The following is a 14,093-nucleotide window of genomic DNA, read 5'->3' on the forward strand; positions in this document are numbered from 1 at the left end:
CAGAGCCAAGCCACTGCCGCCTCACGTAAGTCACCCCAAGGGTGAATGTCCCATCGATGGAATCTAGATGACATGCCAGCACCAGTCTACCCAAGACAGGTGGGACAAGCCTTATGAAGCTGAAGGTCTGCCTTAGTAAGGTGTGCTGGGTAGGCCAGGGGCTAGTGATGGCCTCCGAGACACTGAGGTCTGTCCTTTCTGCACTCGCTCTGCCTTCGTCTCTCCTGGCTGTTGCCTCTCTTCCCTGTCATTAGTGGGTGTGAGACTCATGGGTTTTGTTCTATTTTCTCTCAAGACTATCTACCTTTTTGTTCTCAACAACTTTTAAAAGATTTGGCTGACTTGGACTCAATTTACTCCAGTCCCCCAAATAATTCAGATCCACTGTGAATTTTATGTGCATGTCAGTCTATTCTGACATTGGACTGACCAGGGAGGCAGGAGTAGGTGACTGTGGATAGCAACTCTTCAATATGTATATCTTAAGGACTTTTCAAACACACGCAAACCAAAGGTGCTATGTAAGTCTCAGAAATGCAGCTTCACTGGTTCTTAGTCCCAAACCTCCTTTTATGATTTCAGGATTCCATCTGGACACCTTCCCAGGAGACAGTTTGGAAAGGACTCTGTCTCAGTACCAGAACATAAGGTCAGGGATCAGAAGTGTTGTTCCAACCCTTGAAACTCAGCTGCTTTGTTTGTCCAGCCTTTGAAGGGTGGACATTTCACTCCTTCCCGCATCACAAGAATTCTTCCCAATCCCAGGCAGTCCCTCTCTTCTAAGGAACAATTTCATTTTAGTTACCTTTGACTCACAGAGTCGTACTAGTAAGCCACAGGCAGCAGCATTCACTCCTGGCCAACAGATGGGTCCAGCTAGCTTTTAGTCTCTCCATAGACACAGACCCCAAGACGAATGAACTTTTAGCAAGTTATTATTTTTATCATAATGGGAAGAAAAGCCATAAAAGTGTGAGTAACAATAAAAACTGGGAAAACAAAGTCAAACTTTCTGCTAGGAGTTGATGGAATCAGTGCAACATCTGACGCATAGCCACAGTCTCCAAACCCTTTACTCAACCACAAAAATGCTTCATGTACCCTTTGGCTTGTGTGTGGTTTAAATCAGAGATGATTTTTTTCCGAAGAAATACTAATCCTCACTTGAATTTTCTTCTAAGCCGTGGTATGCGGGAAGGGAAGAAGACGAGAAAGAGTGAGGAGCACCTATGGATAAAGACAAATCATAAATGAAGGTGGAAATGGGCCGCCTTCTCTGGCTTTTGTGAAACGAGAGCGTGGTGTCAGGAGAACCAAAAGGACCACCCAACTCTTTCACAGAAGCTGCATTCTGACCCTTCCTACAGGCAAAATGGCCTCGTCTGAAGCAGCTCCTTTGGATAAATTCACAATCTTCACCTTGGTCTGACTTTATTCCCTCATTCACTCATTCATTCATTCATCACCACACATATACAGACGCTAATCCTGGCTCTCAGGTACCAGGATTTCTGTTAGATGTTAGAGATAAAACTGTAGACGTGTCTGAGCTCTTGCTGCCACTGAACATTAACCCAGGGAAGGAAACAGGCAAGCAATCCATCAATTACAATTGATACCACACAAGACAGAAAGCAGATTTCATGAGAATACAGAGGAAGGAGAATTATCCATACTTGGAATAAAATGGAAGCCTTCCTGGGAGAATTGACAATTAAGACTAGAAAGAAGAAGGGACACTTTCTTTTCAAGGAATCAAAGAAAAAGAAAAAATGTTTCAGGCAGAGATAACAGAGCAACAAGTGTAGGGACCCAAAAGCAACATATTCTGCATAGGATGTGGATCTTTCAGGGTTGAGGACCAAAGTGGGTGGGCGTGGCGGGAGATGAGGCTAGACAGACAGGCAGGCAGACACTGGGCACGGAGATCATTTAGACATTGTGTGTGGCTGTGAGACATGGAAGTCACCCCACAATGGTTTAACTAAGACAGAGGGGTTACTTCTCTCTCATGTGAAACAAATCCAGGAGGAGGCAGTCCAAACTATCGCCCTGCTGGAGGATGTCCCACAGATCCCAGTCCATTCTTGCTCCCCAGTCCTCCATCTTTAGTGCAGGACTTCTCTCCAGAAAACCATTTTAAGGTCTCAAGGTGGCCACTTCAGCATGAGCTACCGTTTTTCCCGATCAAGGAGATGGTAGGAGGGAAAAAAGAGCAAGATCTAATCCTCCTCAGCTGGTTCCTTTCTTACGGAACCTTTCTCGAGGCCACCATGGAAACTTTGGCTCGTATTTTATTGGCCAGAACTTAGACATACAACTACTCCTAGCTACAAGGGGTGCTGGGAAATGCAGTTTCTTAGCTGAGCATAACTGCTCTCCCTCACAAAACCAGGGTTCAGTTAGGAAGAAAAAAGGAGAAAAAGAGGTTAAAGACAACTAGCAGTTTTTTCTATGCCACACCACGTTCACTCTGTCCTCAGGGCAATGAGGAGTCATCCCAGAGTTTCAGGCCAAGAAGTGACGCGATCAAATTTGTGTTTTCAAAAGTCCCTCTTGGATGCTGTGTAGAGACAGGATTGAAGGAGACCTGATTGATGGCAAGGGGACCTGTTAGGAGGATGTTGACTGCAACCAGGTAATAGGTGGTGGAGCCGGGGAGAGTGGGGGGAGGTCGGGGATGGGGGGAGGTTGGTAAAAGGTAAGACTGGGAATGTAAAGGAGTAAAGATAAGGATCCTGTTGGACCAAAGACAAATCTGATGTGGCTCATCCTTAGGGAGCCCCATTCTTCCAGGGAAGCCAGCCAATATCACACCATCTCCGCTCTTCAGATGTCACAGTGTAAGTGGGGCAGTCGCAGTGCTGCGTCTAGGACACGTTTAAATGCAAAAATACATTCCTATTTTGTAATTGATACAATTTCATACTGATTTAGAAATAGGACTTCACAAAGCCTACTGTTTTGATCAAATATTTGATGCATGCAAAATAATACACATGTAGATGTACGTTATGGAACCTATTAATCAAACTAACACTCATTACCCACTGTTCAGCTTAAGAATCAGAAGGTAAGTGATACTTCCTCATATTTTAAAGCCATCACCCACTTATAGTCAAAAGACCCAGGCTTTTCAGGTTCCTATGACATTCTCTTTACCCACACTTAGATAGGGAAAGATGGCGGATGGCAGTAATGTGAGGCCATTGAAGCCTCATTGGGTCTCATGCCCATTTTACAGATGAACAGACTAAGGCATGGAGTGGATTAGTCTCTCAAGTGGTGAAACCAAGATTCCAATAGGTCATTGGTCTCCAGTCTGTTCCTAGCCATGATTCTAGTCCATTCCCTATAGAATCCTGGTGATGCTGGTGGTGGTGGTCCTAGTGTACCTTTCCCCCTTAAACACAGAGGATACAGGAGGAGTTTTAGAGATTGTACTGACGGATCTACCCATTCCACACGTTTAGAACTTCTTGACACTAAGAACTGGGATGAAACATTACAGATCTGAGACCTACGGTTGTGAGGGGTGCGGCAGACTTGATCCTGGAACCTAAAGGACATCACTCATTCTAGTACAGCAGACTGGCTAGGTTTCAAAAGACATCCTAGTGATGGACCTGCAAATAGAGCATATGCAGTGAATTATACCAGACAGGTTGGTGGTCAAATTTTCAATTCTTTCTTTGATCACTGCTGCATGGCATCTAGATACCCTGGTGTTTGTAAAACCTCCAATAAGTCATCTGAAAAATCTCTTTGGGATGGTGGTGTGGAATCTCTTATCCCTTTGAGTAGTAGTGAGTAAACCCTCAAATTTCATCAAGCTGTAGTGTAAAGCCGTGTTCTTGAAAGATACTTAAATTGTCCCTTCCTTGGTTTCTTGTCCTGCACATGGCCGGTTTATTTGGGCTTCTCCCCTGCCTGGCAGCCCCCTGCGCTTTTCCTGAGGTTCCTGAGGGCCATCTCAACCCTGCGGAGGAGGAAGGTGTAACTAGGAAATCACCAGGCTCTCTGTGCTGCCTCTTCGTCGCTTGAGAATTTCTGGCAAAAGTCTAATGAAGAGCATGAATTAGTGTAGTTTATGGGAAAACAATTAGTTCAGGCCAGACCTTCTTGTGAAATGTGGATGTAGACCCAACTTTCTGCATGTCTAGACATAGCTTGGTGTGCTACTTTTTGTCTAGTCCTCCCACCTAGATGTTATTCTTTTTAACAGAAAGACTACTGTTGGATGGAATATAAGTTATGTTTTCAACTGACATTTAACAGGGCGGTCTGCCAAGCAAGAACAGCTGTGCTTTTGCTTTTGCTTTTTTCTTTTTTTCCTGGTCTGAGACCAGCTGGCTAAAGCCTCCTCTCACAAATGTCTCCTGCTTGAAAGCACAGAGCTAGGCTACAGACTCAGGATGAACCCTACAGCTTCCTTACATCCTGCACAACGTACCTTATTTTTCAGACTATAAGATGCACTCCCCCTCCCCAAATTTGGGAGGAAAAGGGGGGTGCATCTTATAATCCGAATGTTGCTGACCCGGCCACTGGGGCATGGGGCAGTGGGGGTGGGGTAGAGTGGGGTCACAGGTTAGTAAATATTTTACCACATTTTTTGCATCAATTTTTTTTTCCCTATTTTCCTCCTCTAAAACCTAGGTGCATCTTATGGTCCAGTGTGTCTTATAGTCCTAAAAATACGGTAACTTGTTTTGTGGCAAGGAAGTTGTGGGCAAGTAATTAGTAATGGTGTAATTGCTCTTTTTGTGGGTAGCTAATTACGGTTTATGAGGCTTGTCTCACAAATTATACCCATAGGCGATAACTGCCTTCAGAAGACAGTAAAATTGTGGGTCATTTGGGGATCTATTTCCATGCTACCAATCTGGACCAAAAAAGAAGGAAGGAAGGAAGGAAGGAAGGAAGGAAGGAAGGAAGGAAGGAAGGAAGGAAGGAAGGAAGGGAGGGAGGGAGGGAGGGAGGGAGGGAGGGAGGGAGGGAGGAAGGGAGAGANGTACCTGTTAAATTTCTTCTAAATAAGTAATCTATTTATTCATAATAAAAAAACTGCCCTGGTCAACTTGATATGCTTAGCACTATACCAAGTGCAGAAACTCATTGTTATGGTGCTTAAGAAAAAAAAAAAAACTTTCACTGACCACTATAATAAAAAATATAAAAAAAAAATTGTGCCATGAAAGAATTATATAATGTATAATAGGAAGCCAAAGAAGGAACCGATTTCTCCTTCCTAGTGGAATTAAAGAAGACGCTGCAGAGGAATTTTCCTCAAGCTGAGCCTTGAATGATTATCACACACTTAACTGATTCCACACAACAGAATAGCAAGACTGATGCAACTACCATTGATTCGGGTAGGAAGCACAGTGTACTGGGTTTATCAGGGAATCACTTCATAAATTATATAAATGTCTAACTACACTATGCTATGCATCTGAAACATATAATATTGAATACTAACTGTAAGTGAAACATTTTTAATTTAAAAACATTTTGAACATGCCCTCCCCTTGGTCCCCAACTCATGTAAAATTATAACATTCCTATGTTCTCAGAGATGCAGCCATTGTATATTATAATCTCTTCATTCGAAGCCTTATTTTGTAAAACTAGGTGTTTCATCATGATCACAAGTTTTTAAGTTGTCTATTTATTTTAGTTGTCTCATTTTCTAATAGATTCCCCGGGAAAAACTCACAGAACCAGTATTTCCTCAGGTCTTGAAAGTCAAAAACTATTTGTCTGTGTCTATCATGCTTGAATATCACTTCGGCTAGATATAAAGGCTCAGCTCGTATTTTCTTTTTCTTGAGTATTTTAAATATATTTTCCATTTTTGTCTGGCTTAGTGGAAAGAAGTTACTTGCCATATTATTTATCTTTATATTTTTAGTACCTAGCACAGGAGGTACACCGTAACACACAGTAGGTGTGGATGAATGGATAAAATAACATTGGTTATATAAGAAATACTAGATAGGAAGTCTGCCAACTCTGTCGCCAGTCTCTTTATCTTATGACTGCAATACTCTAAGAATTAAAATTCATAGGCAAAATTATTTTGGACTTTCAAATGAGGGCTTTTTCTAAAAGATGCTGTGTATCAGACCTGTAACAAAAATGAGATTTAACTGTAAATTGAATGATAATTTTTTACTACTCCCCTAAAAGAGCTGTGTTTGTATCACTTTTTAAGAGTTTAAAGTAATGTGGACATGATTAAGGGGATAAAAATTGTATTGATGAAAAATATAGAAATAATGTATAATTTATCGATGCCTGCTACTGACCAGATATGTTTTTGGAGTGCATGTGGGTAATATGTGTGTCTCACAGGTAGCGTGGACAATAAACATAATAGTGGCAAGTATCTGGGGCTTTGAGTTCAAGATCAACAATAACAGCTCATTTCCATTTCTCCTGAGTAAAAAAAGCTATCACTAAGTGCCTAGCACAATGCCTGGAATATAGTAAGAGGAGCCCAAATTTATGTCAACTGCCTGACTATTGCTTGATTTACAATCATGAGTGAGATTTTCATAAATTGAAAGGTTCAAGTTGCCTTAAGAAATGGTCAAAGAATTATAGAATGTTCTCTCTTGAAATAGATAAGGGGAGGACATAGATTGTTCTATCCTAAAAGATCCAGCATCCTAAATAAAAATAGGGATCTGTACTGAAGGAACATTTAGAGATTACTTCCTGCTTATATTTCTACAATATCAAGCCTTCCTGTTAATCACTTTTATTTTGTTATTGGTCTCCTTTTAACCTCAAACCTCAAAAACCAAAGAAGGTCAAAAGTGCATAAATCAGGAGGAAAATGAAAGGCCTTTTCTATCCATCGGCAATAAAGAGAATATATATATGAAAGTAAAAGTACTTGCTCAGCATTGGCAAGACTCCAAGGAAACCCAAACGCTAAATCTGTGTTTCAGCTCTTGGCATCCCTCTGTTCCCTCCCAAGTAGTTCCATTAACCAAAATGCTGGTCAAGGCTGTGTTCAATCACACCGCAGGCACAGTGGCCCTGGATTCCCAAGCGGGGGCGGGGAGGTGTAGAATGGTAGAACACCCTAGGCATTCCACAACCTCTTCTAAGGCTTCTGTATTGAATGCCACCCAAGTTGTCCCCCAGGCATCAGTCAATGCTAAAGACCCGTGCATCCCATGTCCTTGAGATTAGAATGAACCCTCTGACCACCTTTCTGCTGGGAGGTGACAGGGGGGCAGGCAGGGAATGGTGGGGGTAAAGCGTCAGTTCTCCTAAGTAATATTTATGTTTCAAGTGTAACAATGTCCTTCCATGGCTCAATCCCATGGGTCATGGAGTGAATGACTGACTATAATCACCAGTGTGGCTTGTCACCAGGGATATTATTGTGGATGGTTCCAGGCCCCAACACATACTGTGTGATGAATACTACTGCAGGGAAAAGAAAATAATAGTAGGGGAGGTAGCTGAGTGATGGACAGATAGATAGGCAATTCTGAAGCACTGCCGAAAACTTAGTTTTAGAAACAGGATCAACTCAAACCGTAAAGAAATTAATAAATGTGCAGAGTAATTGAAATTTTCAGGGATTAATTTTTAGTCCTCATAACATCTCAAGTTGACATTTTAAAATATTGCTATTTTAGTCCTGGCTGGTGTGGCTCAGTGGACAGAGTACCAGCCTGCGACTGAAAGGTCTCTGGGTCGATTCCCAGTCAGGGCACACGCTTAGGTTGCCAGCCAGGTCCCCAGTTGGGGGTGTGCAAGAGGCAACCAATCAATATATCTCTCACACATTGATGTTTCTCTCCCTCTCTCCCTCCCTTCCCCTCACTCTAAAAATAATTAGATACAATCTTTTTTTTGGTTGTAACTTTTTTTAGGTTGTAACTTTTTTTATTACTGTTGTTCAGTTACAGTCGCCCCATCTTTTTCAGTCTTTAAAAAATATATATTACTATTTTAAAAACCACCCAGTAGGGTCTTTATTAAACATTTACCCTAAATTTAATAATAAGAAGCTCTATGTATCTTTTCCCAAAAGCATCAAAAACTCTTATGATATTCCTTTAGCTTATTTTCTTTTTAATATATTTTATTGATTATGCTATTACAGTTGTCCCATTTTCACCCCTTTATTCCCCTCTGCCCTGAACACCCCCTCCCACACCCATTCCCCCCCCCTTTAGTTCATGTCCATGGGTCATACATATAAGTTCTTTGGCTTCTATATTTCCTATACTATTGTGAACCTCCCCCTGTCTATTTTCTACCATTTATGCTACTTATTCTCTGTACCTTTTCCCCTTCTCCCCCTCTCCTGCTCCCCCACTGATAACCCTCCATGTGATCTCCATTTCTGTGATTCTGTTCCTCTTCTAGTTGTTTGCTTAGTTTGTTTGTGTTTTTATTTTTTTAGGTTCAGTTGTTAATAGCTGTGAATTTGTTGTCATTTTACTGTTCATATTTTTATCTTCTTTCTCTTAGATAAGTCCCTTTAACATTTTATATAATAAGATGATGAACTCCTTTAACTTTACCCTATCTGGGAAGCACTTTATCTGCCCTTCCATTCTAAATGATAGCTTTGCTGGATAGAGTAATCTTGGACGTAGGTCCTTGCCTTTCATGACTGGGAATACTTCTTTCCAGCCCCTTCTTGGTTGCAAGGTTTCTTTTGATAAATCAACTGACAGTCTTATGGGCACTCCTTTGTAAGTAACTGTCTCCTTTTCTCTTGCTGTTTTTATGATTCTCTCCTTATCTTTAATCTTGGCTGATGTAATTATGATGTACCTTGGTGCGTTCCTCCTTGGGTCCAACTTCTTTGGGACTTTCTGAGCTTCCTGGACTTCCTGGAAGTCTATTTCCCTTGCCAGATTGGGAAAGTTCTCCTTCATTATGGAGAACTTATTTTCAAATAAGTTTTCAATGTCTTGCTCTTCCTCTTCTCCTTCTGGCTCCTCTATGATTTGGATGTTGGAACATCTAAAGATGTTCTGAAGGTTCCTAAGCCTCTCCTCATTTTTTTGAATTCTTTTCTCTTCATTCTGTTCTGGTTGACTGTTTATTTCTTCCTTCTGCTCCAAACCATTCATTTGAGTCTCAGTTTCCTTCCTGTCACTGTTTGTTCCCTGTACATTTCATAGCCTTCATTTCTTCCTCTAATTTGCAACCATATTCAACCAATTCTGTGAGCATCCCGATTACCAGTGTTTTGAACTATGCATCTGATAGGTTGGTTATCTCTTCTTCACTTAGTTGCATTTATTTCTGGGACTTTGATCTGTTCTTTCATTTGGGCTATTTTTTTTATCTTGGCACGCCTGTTACATAGTGAGGGGCGAAGCCTTACGTGTTCACCAGGGTGGGGCAACACACGTCGCTGTATCATGGTGCTATAAGTGGGGTCCAGGAGGGATCAGCGCTGCTCACTTTGCTCTCTGCCGGTTTTCAGTCACTTTCTCCACTACCCACAAGCAAACTGGGCCCTTCTGGTGCTGATTCTTGGGTGGGTGGGCTTGTGTACATTCTAGAACCCTGCAGGTCTCTCCAACAAACTCTCCTATGAGGCTGGGAGTTTCTCCTGCTGCTGCCTCAATCCCCACAGGTGTTTCCAGTCAGAGGTTTGAGGCTTTATTTCCCCATGCTTTCCCCTGGGTTGCATGGTCTGTCTCACTCCCCAGGTGTTCCTCCTGGTTTATCTGCATGTGAATGTGGGACCGCCTGCTCTGCCAGCTGCCTCCTCACCTCCCCTGGTTCTCCAGGCACCACCTTGCTGCAAGTCCTCTCTGCCCGGCTGCCCATCTCTGCACCTCCTACCGAATGAATGTTTCTTCTTTAACACCTTGGTTGTTGGACTTCCATACAGTTCGATTTCCAGTCAGTTCTGGTTGTTTTTTGTTTTTAAATTTGTTGTTGCCCTTCTTTTGGTTGTGCAATGAAGCACAGTATGTCTGCCTACACCTCCATCTTGGCCGGAAGTCCTTCTTATTTTCTTCTAATAAAAGTCCTTCTAAGCTTTGATTCAATTGGCAAAAAGTATAAATATGAATTGGGTAAAAATGAAAAGGGATATGGAACTTCAGCTCTTTCCTCAAATCATGATACATTTCCATTCAAAAATCCTTTAGCGTCTTCTTTTGCAGGACATGATCCCAAAATTCTTAACCGTGTCTCTAATGCCTCCAATATTTCACCCTCAAACTGCCCATTGTCCAACCATGACCATACACAAATTCCTGTCTTAAGAAATAAAACATGCTCAGGTCATGGGAAGAGAGTGAGTGCCATTACCAAGTGATAGCTCTTCATCTGCAGAAGAAACCTTGAAGATTCCTACTCATCGGTCTTTATGTACACAGTTCTTCCTCTGCTGTGTTCTCCTTCCCTCTCCTTCTGCAGTGTGAGCCCTGCCAAGCTCATCCACCAGGCTTCATTGTTCTCTGCATCCCCAAATCCCCATAATTCTGTTATTCATTTGGCACTTTCCTTCTGCTTTGTGGAGTGACTTTTGTAAATTAATAAGTATTAAGTATGAAGACCAACTATGTTTCAGGCAATATACTAGGTACTCTTAATGTTCACAATAACCCAGAAGGTATATATTGATGCCCCCACTTTACAGATAAGGAAGGTGAGATTTAGAGTGGCTTTTAAAAAAGGGAAAAGAAAAACTTGCCAGGGTTACCCAGCTCACGAACGACAGAGTCAGGATTTAAAACTAGACTCCACACACCATGGTCTTTCTACAGTGGCACCCTGCTCCATTTTGGTTGTCCCTTTCACTCATTCCTTGACCTAGGGTCTATCATCTTCTAAATCTAACCAGGACTCACTAAGGTATGTAGGCTTGGTGGGAGGTTACTGCAAAGTCTGAAACGCAAAGACTTAGCGAGAAGAAGGCAGAGTCCACAAGCATGTAGGTGGGGACAGAGACAGAGAAAGTAGGGTGACACCAAGACTTCTGGCATCTGGCACGATTGTGATGCCTCTAACCAACATCATGCACCAGGGGGACAGATGGGCTCAGTGAGAAGAGGACCGTCTGTGAAAGCATCCTGTGCTGAGTGCCCCCTGGAGCTTCCACCTGGAGCTCCACCTGGACCACTGGACCAGGAGCTTCCACCTGGAGCTCCACCTGGAGCTTCCACCTGGAGCTCCACCTGGAGCTTCCCAGAGACAGGCTACCCATGGGTAAGAGCGTGGTCTTTGGTGTCAACTACCCTTGGCCTTGAACCTGGGCTCCACCACTTGTTAGTTGCAGGCCTTGGGGCAAATTACTTTCCCTCTAAGACTTTCAGGTGTTCGTTCTCATGCAAAATATAGGAAGAATAATACCCACCTGAAAGAGTTTTTAGGCAGATACTATTAAACAATGCATATAAAGTGACTCCTATGATGCCTGGCATGTCATGAGCACTCAGTAAGTGGCATTTTATTGCTAATAATTCAGATGATTGCAGTAAGTGTGACCCCAGAGTGGAGGACATCTGTCCTAGAGAATGGTTTGAGTTATCATTGATATATGAGCAGTGGTCGAAGGTATAAAAAAGTCCATGAAATGGGCAAGTGTGTGGAGCAAAGGTCACAACTCAAATGTCCAGAACTCAAATGTAGCAAATGAGTGAGATGAGCCAGTCTAAGCGCACCATATGAATGGGGTACCTCTGGGGAACGGGAGAGCGCACAGTCTCTCCAAAGTGGGTGGCTGCTACTCTGCTTGAGTTGATTGCTGCCATTCCAAAATCCAGCCCAGAATTTCTGAATCTCCTATTTTGTTTTGTCAAAAGAAACCAGATATTTCCCAGCATTTAAATGCTGGCAACTCTATTCAACTGAACAAACAAACTGAATGCATGTGCAGGTTGTATTGTGGCTTGCTGGCCGCTAGACTGTAGAGAAGGAAAGGGCCGAGGGTGGAACCTTGAAGAACGCAGTGTTAAAGGTGGGGTGGGGGGCACCCTGGCTGGTGTAGCTCAGTGGATTGAGCATGGGCTGAGGATCCAAGGGGCGCCTATTTGATTCCCAGTTAGGGCACATGCCTGAGTTGCAGGCCGGGTTGCCAGTGGGGTGTGCTCAAGGGGCAACCACACATTGACATTTCTCTCCCTCTCTCCTTTCCCCTCTCTCTAAAAATAAATAAATAAAATCTTTTTAAAAAGGTGAGGTGGGGGCAGAGAAAGGGGAGGGGTTAAAGGGACTGGCAAAGGCGGGGAAAAGAGGACCAGAAAGGGCTGAGGTCAAAGAAGCAGGGATAGGAGCATCTCCTGGAGGGGAGAGGTGTCAACACCATCTTGGGTGGTACGGGAGTCACGGTGGCCGACGGCACACAAATCCATCAGAGAAACTGCGACCTCTTATTGAGACTACAGATGTAATTTCTGCTGAGGAGAGGGGAGACAATACCTACAGAAATCATCCAGGGTAAAAAAATCAGGCAAGAAGTCCTGAGGGAAAGAACGGAATGATGTAGGATTCCATTTGGATCCGTCTCTTGAACCACGAAGAGGGGCCCTGGGGACTTCCGGCACGTGAATGTCTCTTCCAAAGCAAAGATGGAGTTTAACAGCTTAACCACTCACTGGACACAGTTCTGGCAGCTGAAAGAAGAGGCAGAGTGGAAACCAGAACATGTGCCCCAGGCTTCTCCCATCAGGGAGTCAGCCAAGCATGACAAGGAAAAGGAGAGAAAGATAAATAAAAACTCCAATGCTCTCACCAATAGTGAATTCTGAGATCTTTTATTTGTTTCCATGTAAATATGAATATTATTATTAGCTATATTATTAATATCAATATTAATACTCTCTGAGAGTCAAGAAAGTACTAAATACAAAACCAGGGCTTAAAATAGGGGACCTGCCCAGTATGTTCAAGAACAAATTATGACTTAGATCAAGATTGGATCCCTTATGTCATTCCCTAAGGAGGAAGTCGCTAAGTAACAATTGATAAGTGGTCTTGAGGGACTGGCCAAGAAGGCTGAGGGAAGACTGCTAGCTTGTCCAAGGGGGAAAAATACATAGTAAAAGAAGTTACATATGTGGACTCATAGCAACCAGTACACAGACACTCAGCTCTTGCTTTCACAGTTGCCTGTGAGCATTAAGATTCCAAAGTGGCCGCTTAACCAGGGTGGAAAACATGGGTCAGAAATGGGAAATCATTTGCCCAAAGTCATTTGGCTAGTTAGTGACTGAGTCAAGTTAGAATTCCGATCCCCTGACTTCTCGATTCAGTTCTGTTTCCACAGAACTCTGTTGTGTCCAGAGAAGAGTCCATTGTCCCTCTGAAGGGATGACTCAAAGGGGACAAGCCTGTTTTGGAGGAGAGGAGGTGGGGGAGTGAGTTTGCCCCATGGCAGAAATATCCCTGGGCGGCTGAAGGAGGCCAGCAAGGAAAGAGCAGGCCAGGTGTGCCCACGGGAGCAGGCACCTGTGGGTAGAGGCCATGACACCAACGACAAACAACCACCAAAACAATTGTGCGTAGGCCTGGAATGTGCACGTCCAGGGGAGATACAGTCAGAAATTCCAAATGTAACAGAGCAAACATACATTTTCTTAAATATTATCTGCAGTCATAAACATTTACTTATGAGATAACACTCACTGAGTAATATCAGCTTTGCAGACCACAGTCAACACGCTCCCATGTGTGGGTGTCTACACACATAAATCCTCTGAGCAGTCAAGACAGATTTGCAGAGTATCTTGCTCAGCAGAATTCGTGTAAATCGTTTATCCCAATGAGGGGCCCGGTCCGCAGTAGGCCCTCCCTAAATGTCTACCTATGGTTATGGTTATGATTACGTGGGGCCTTGGCCACCATCTAGACCTCGATCATTCGTACCTTTATGCACAATTTCTCTTAGTTACCTTTTTTTTTTTTACTGAGCCCTTATTTATGTCTCCACAACAGATTGAGACAGAAAGGCAGAAAGATAATTGGAGATAGATACCTGCAGATGAGGTGGAAAGCTACGCTGAACAGACATAAAAATAATGAAATCTGAGCGAGACCACCTTGTGCAGGGGCGAACTGCCTGCCATCTTTCTGAACAGCCTGGAGATGTC

The sequence above is a fragment of the Sturnira hondurensis genome, unplaced genomic scaffold, assembly GCF_014824575.4.
Source record: "Sturnira hondurensis isolate 20B ecotype Veracruz unplaced genomic scaffold, ASM1482457v3 Scaffold0022215, whole genome shotgun sequence".
In the NCBI taxonomy this organism is placed as follows: Eukaryota; Metazoa; Chordata; class Mammalia; order Chiroptera; family Phyllostomidae; genus Sturnira; species Sturnira hondurensis.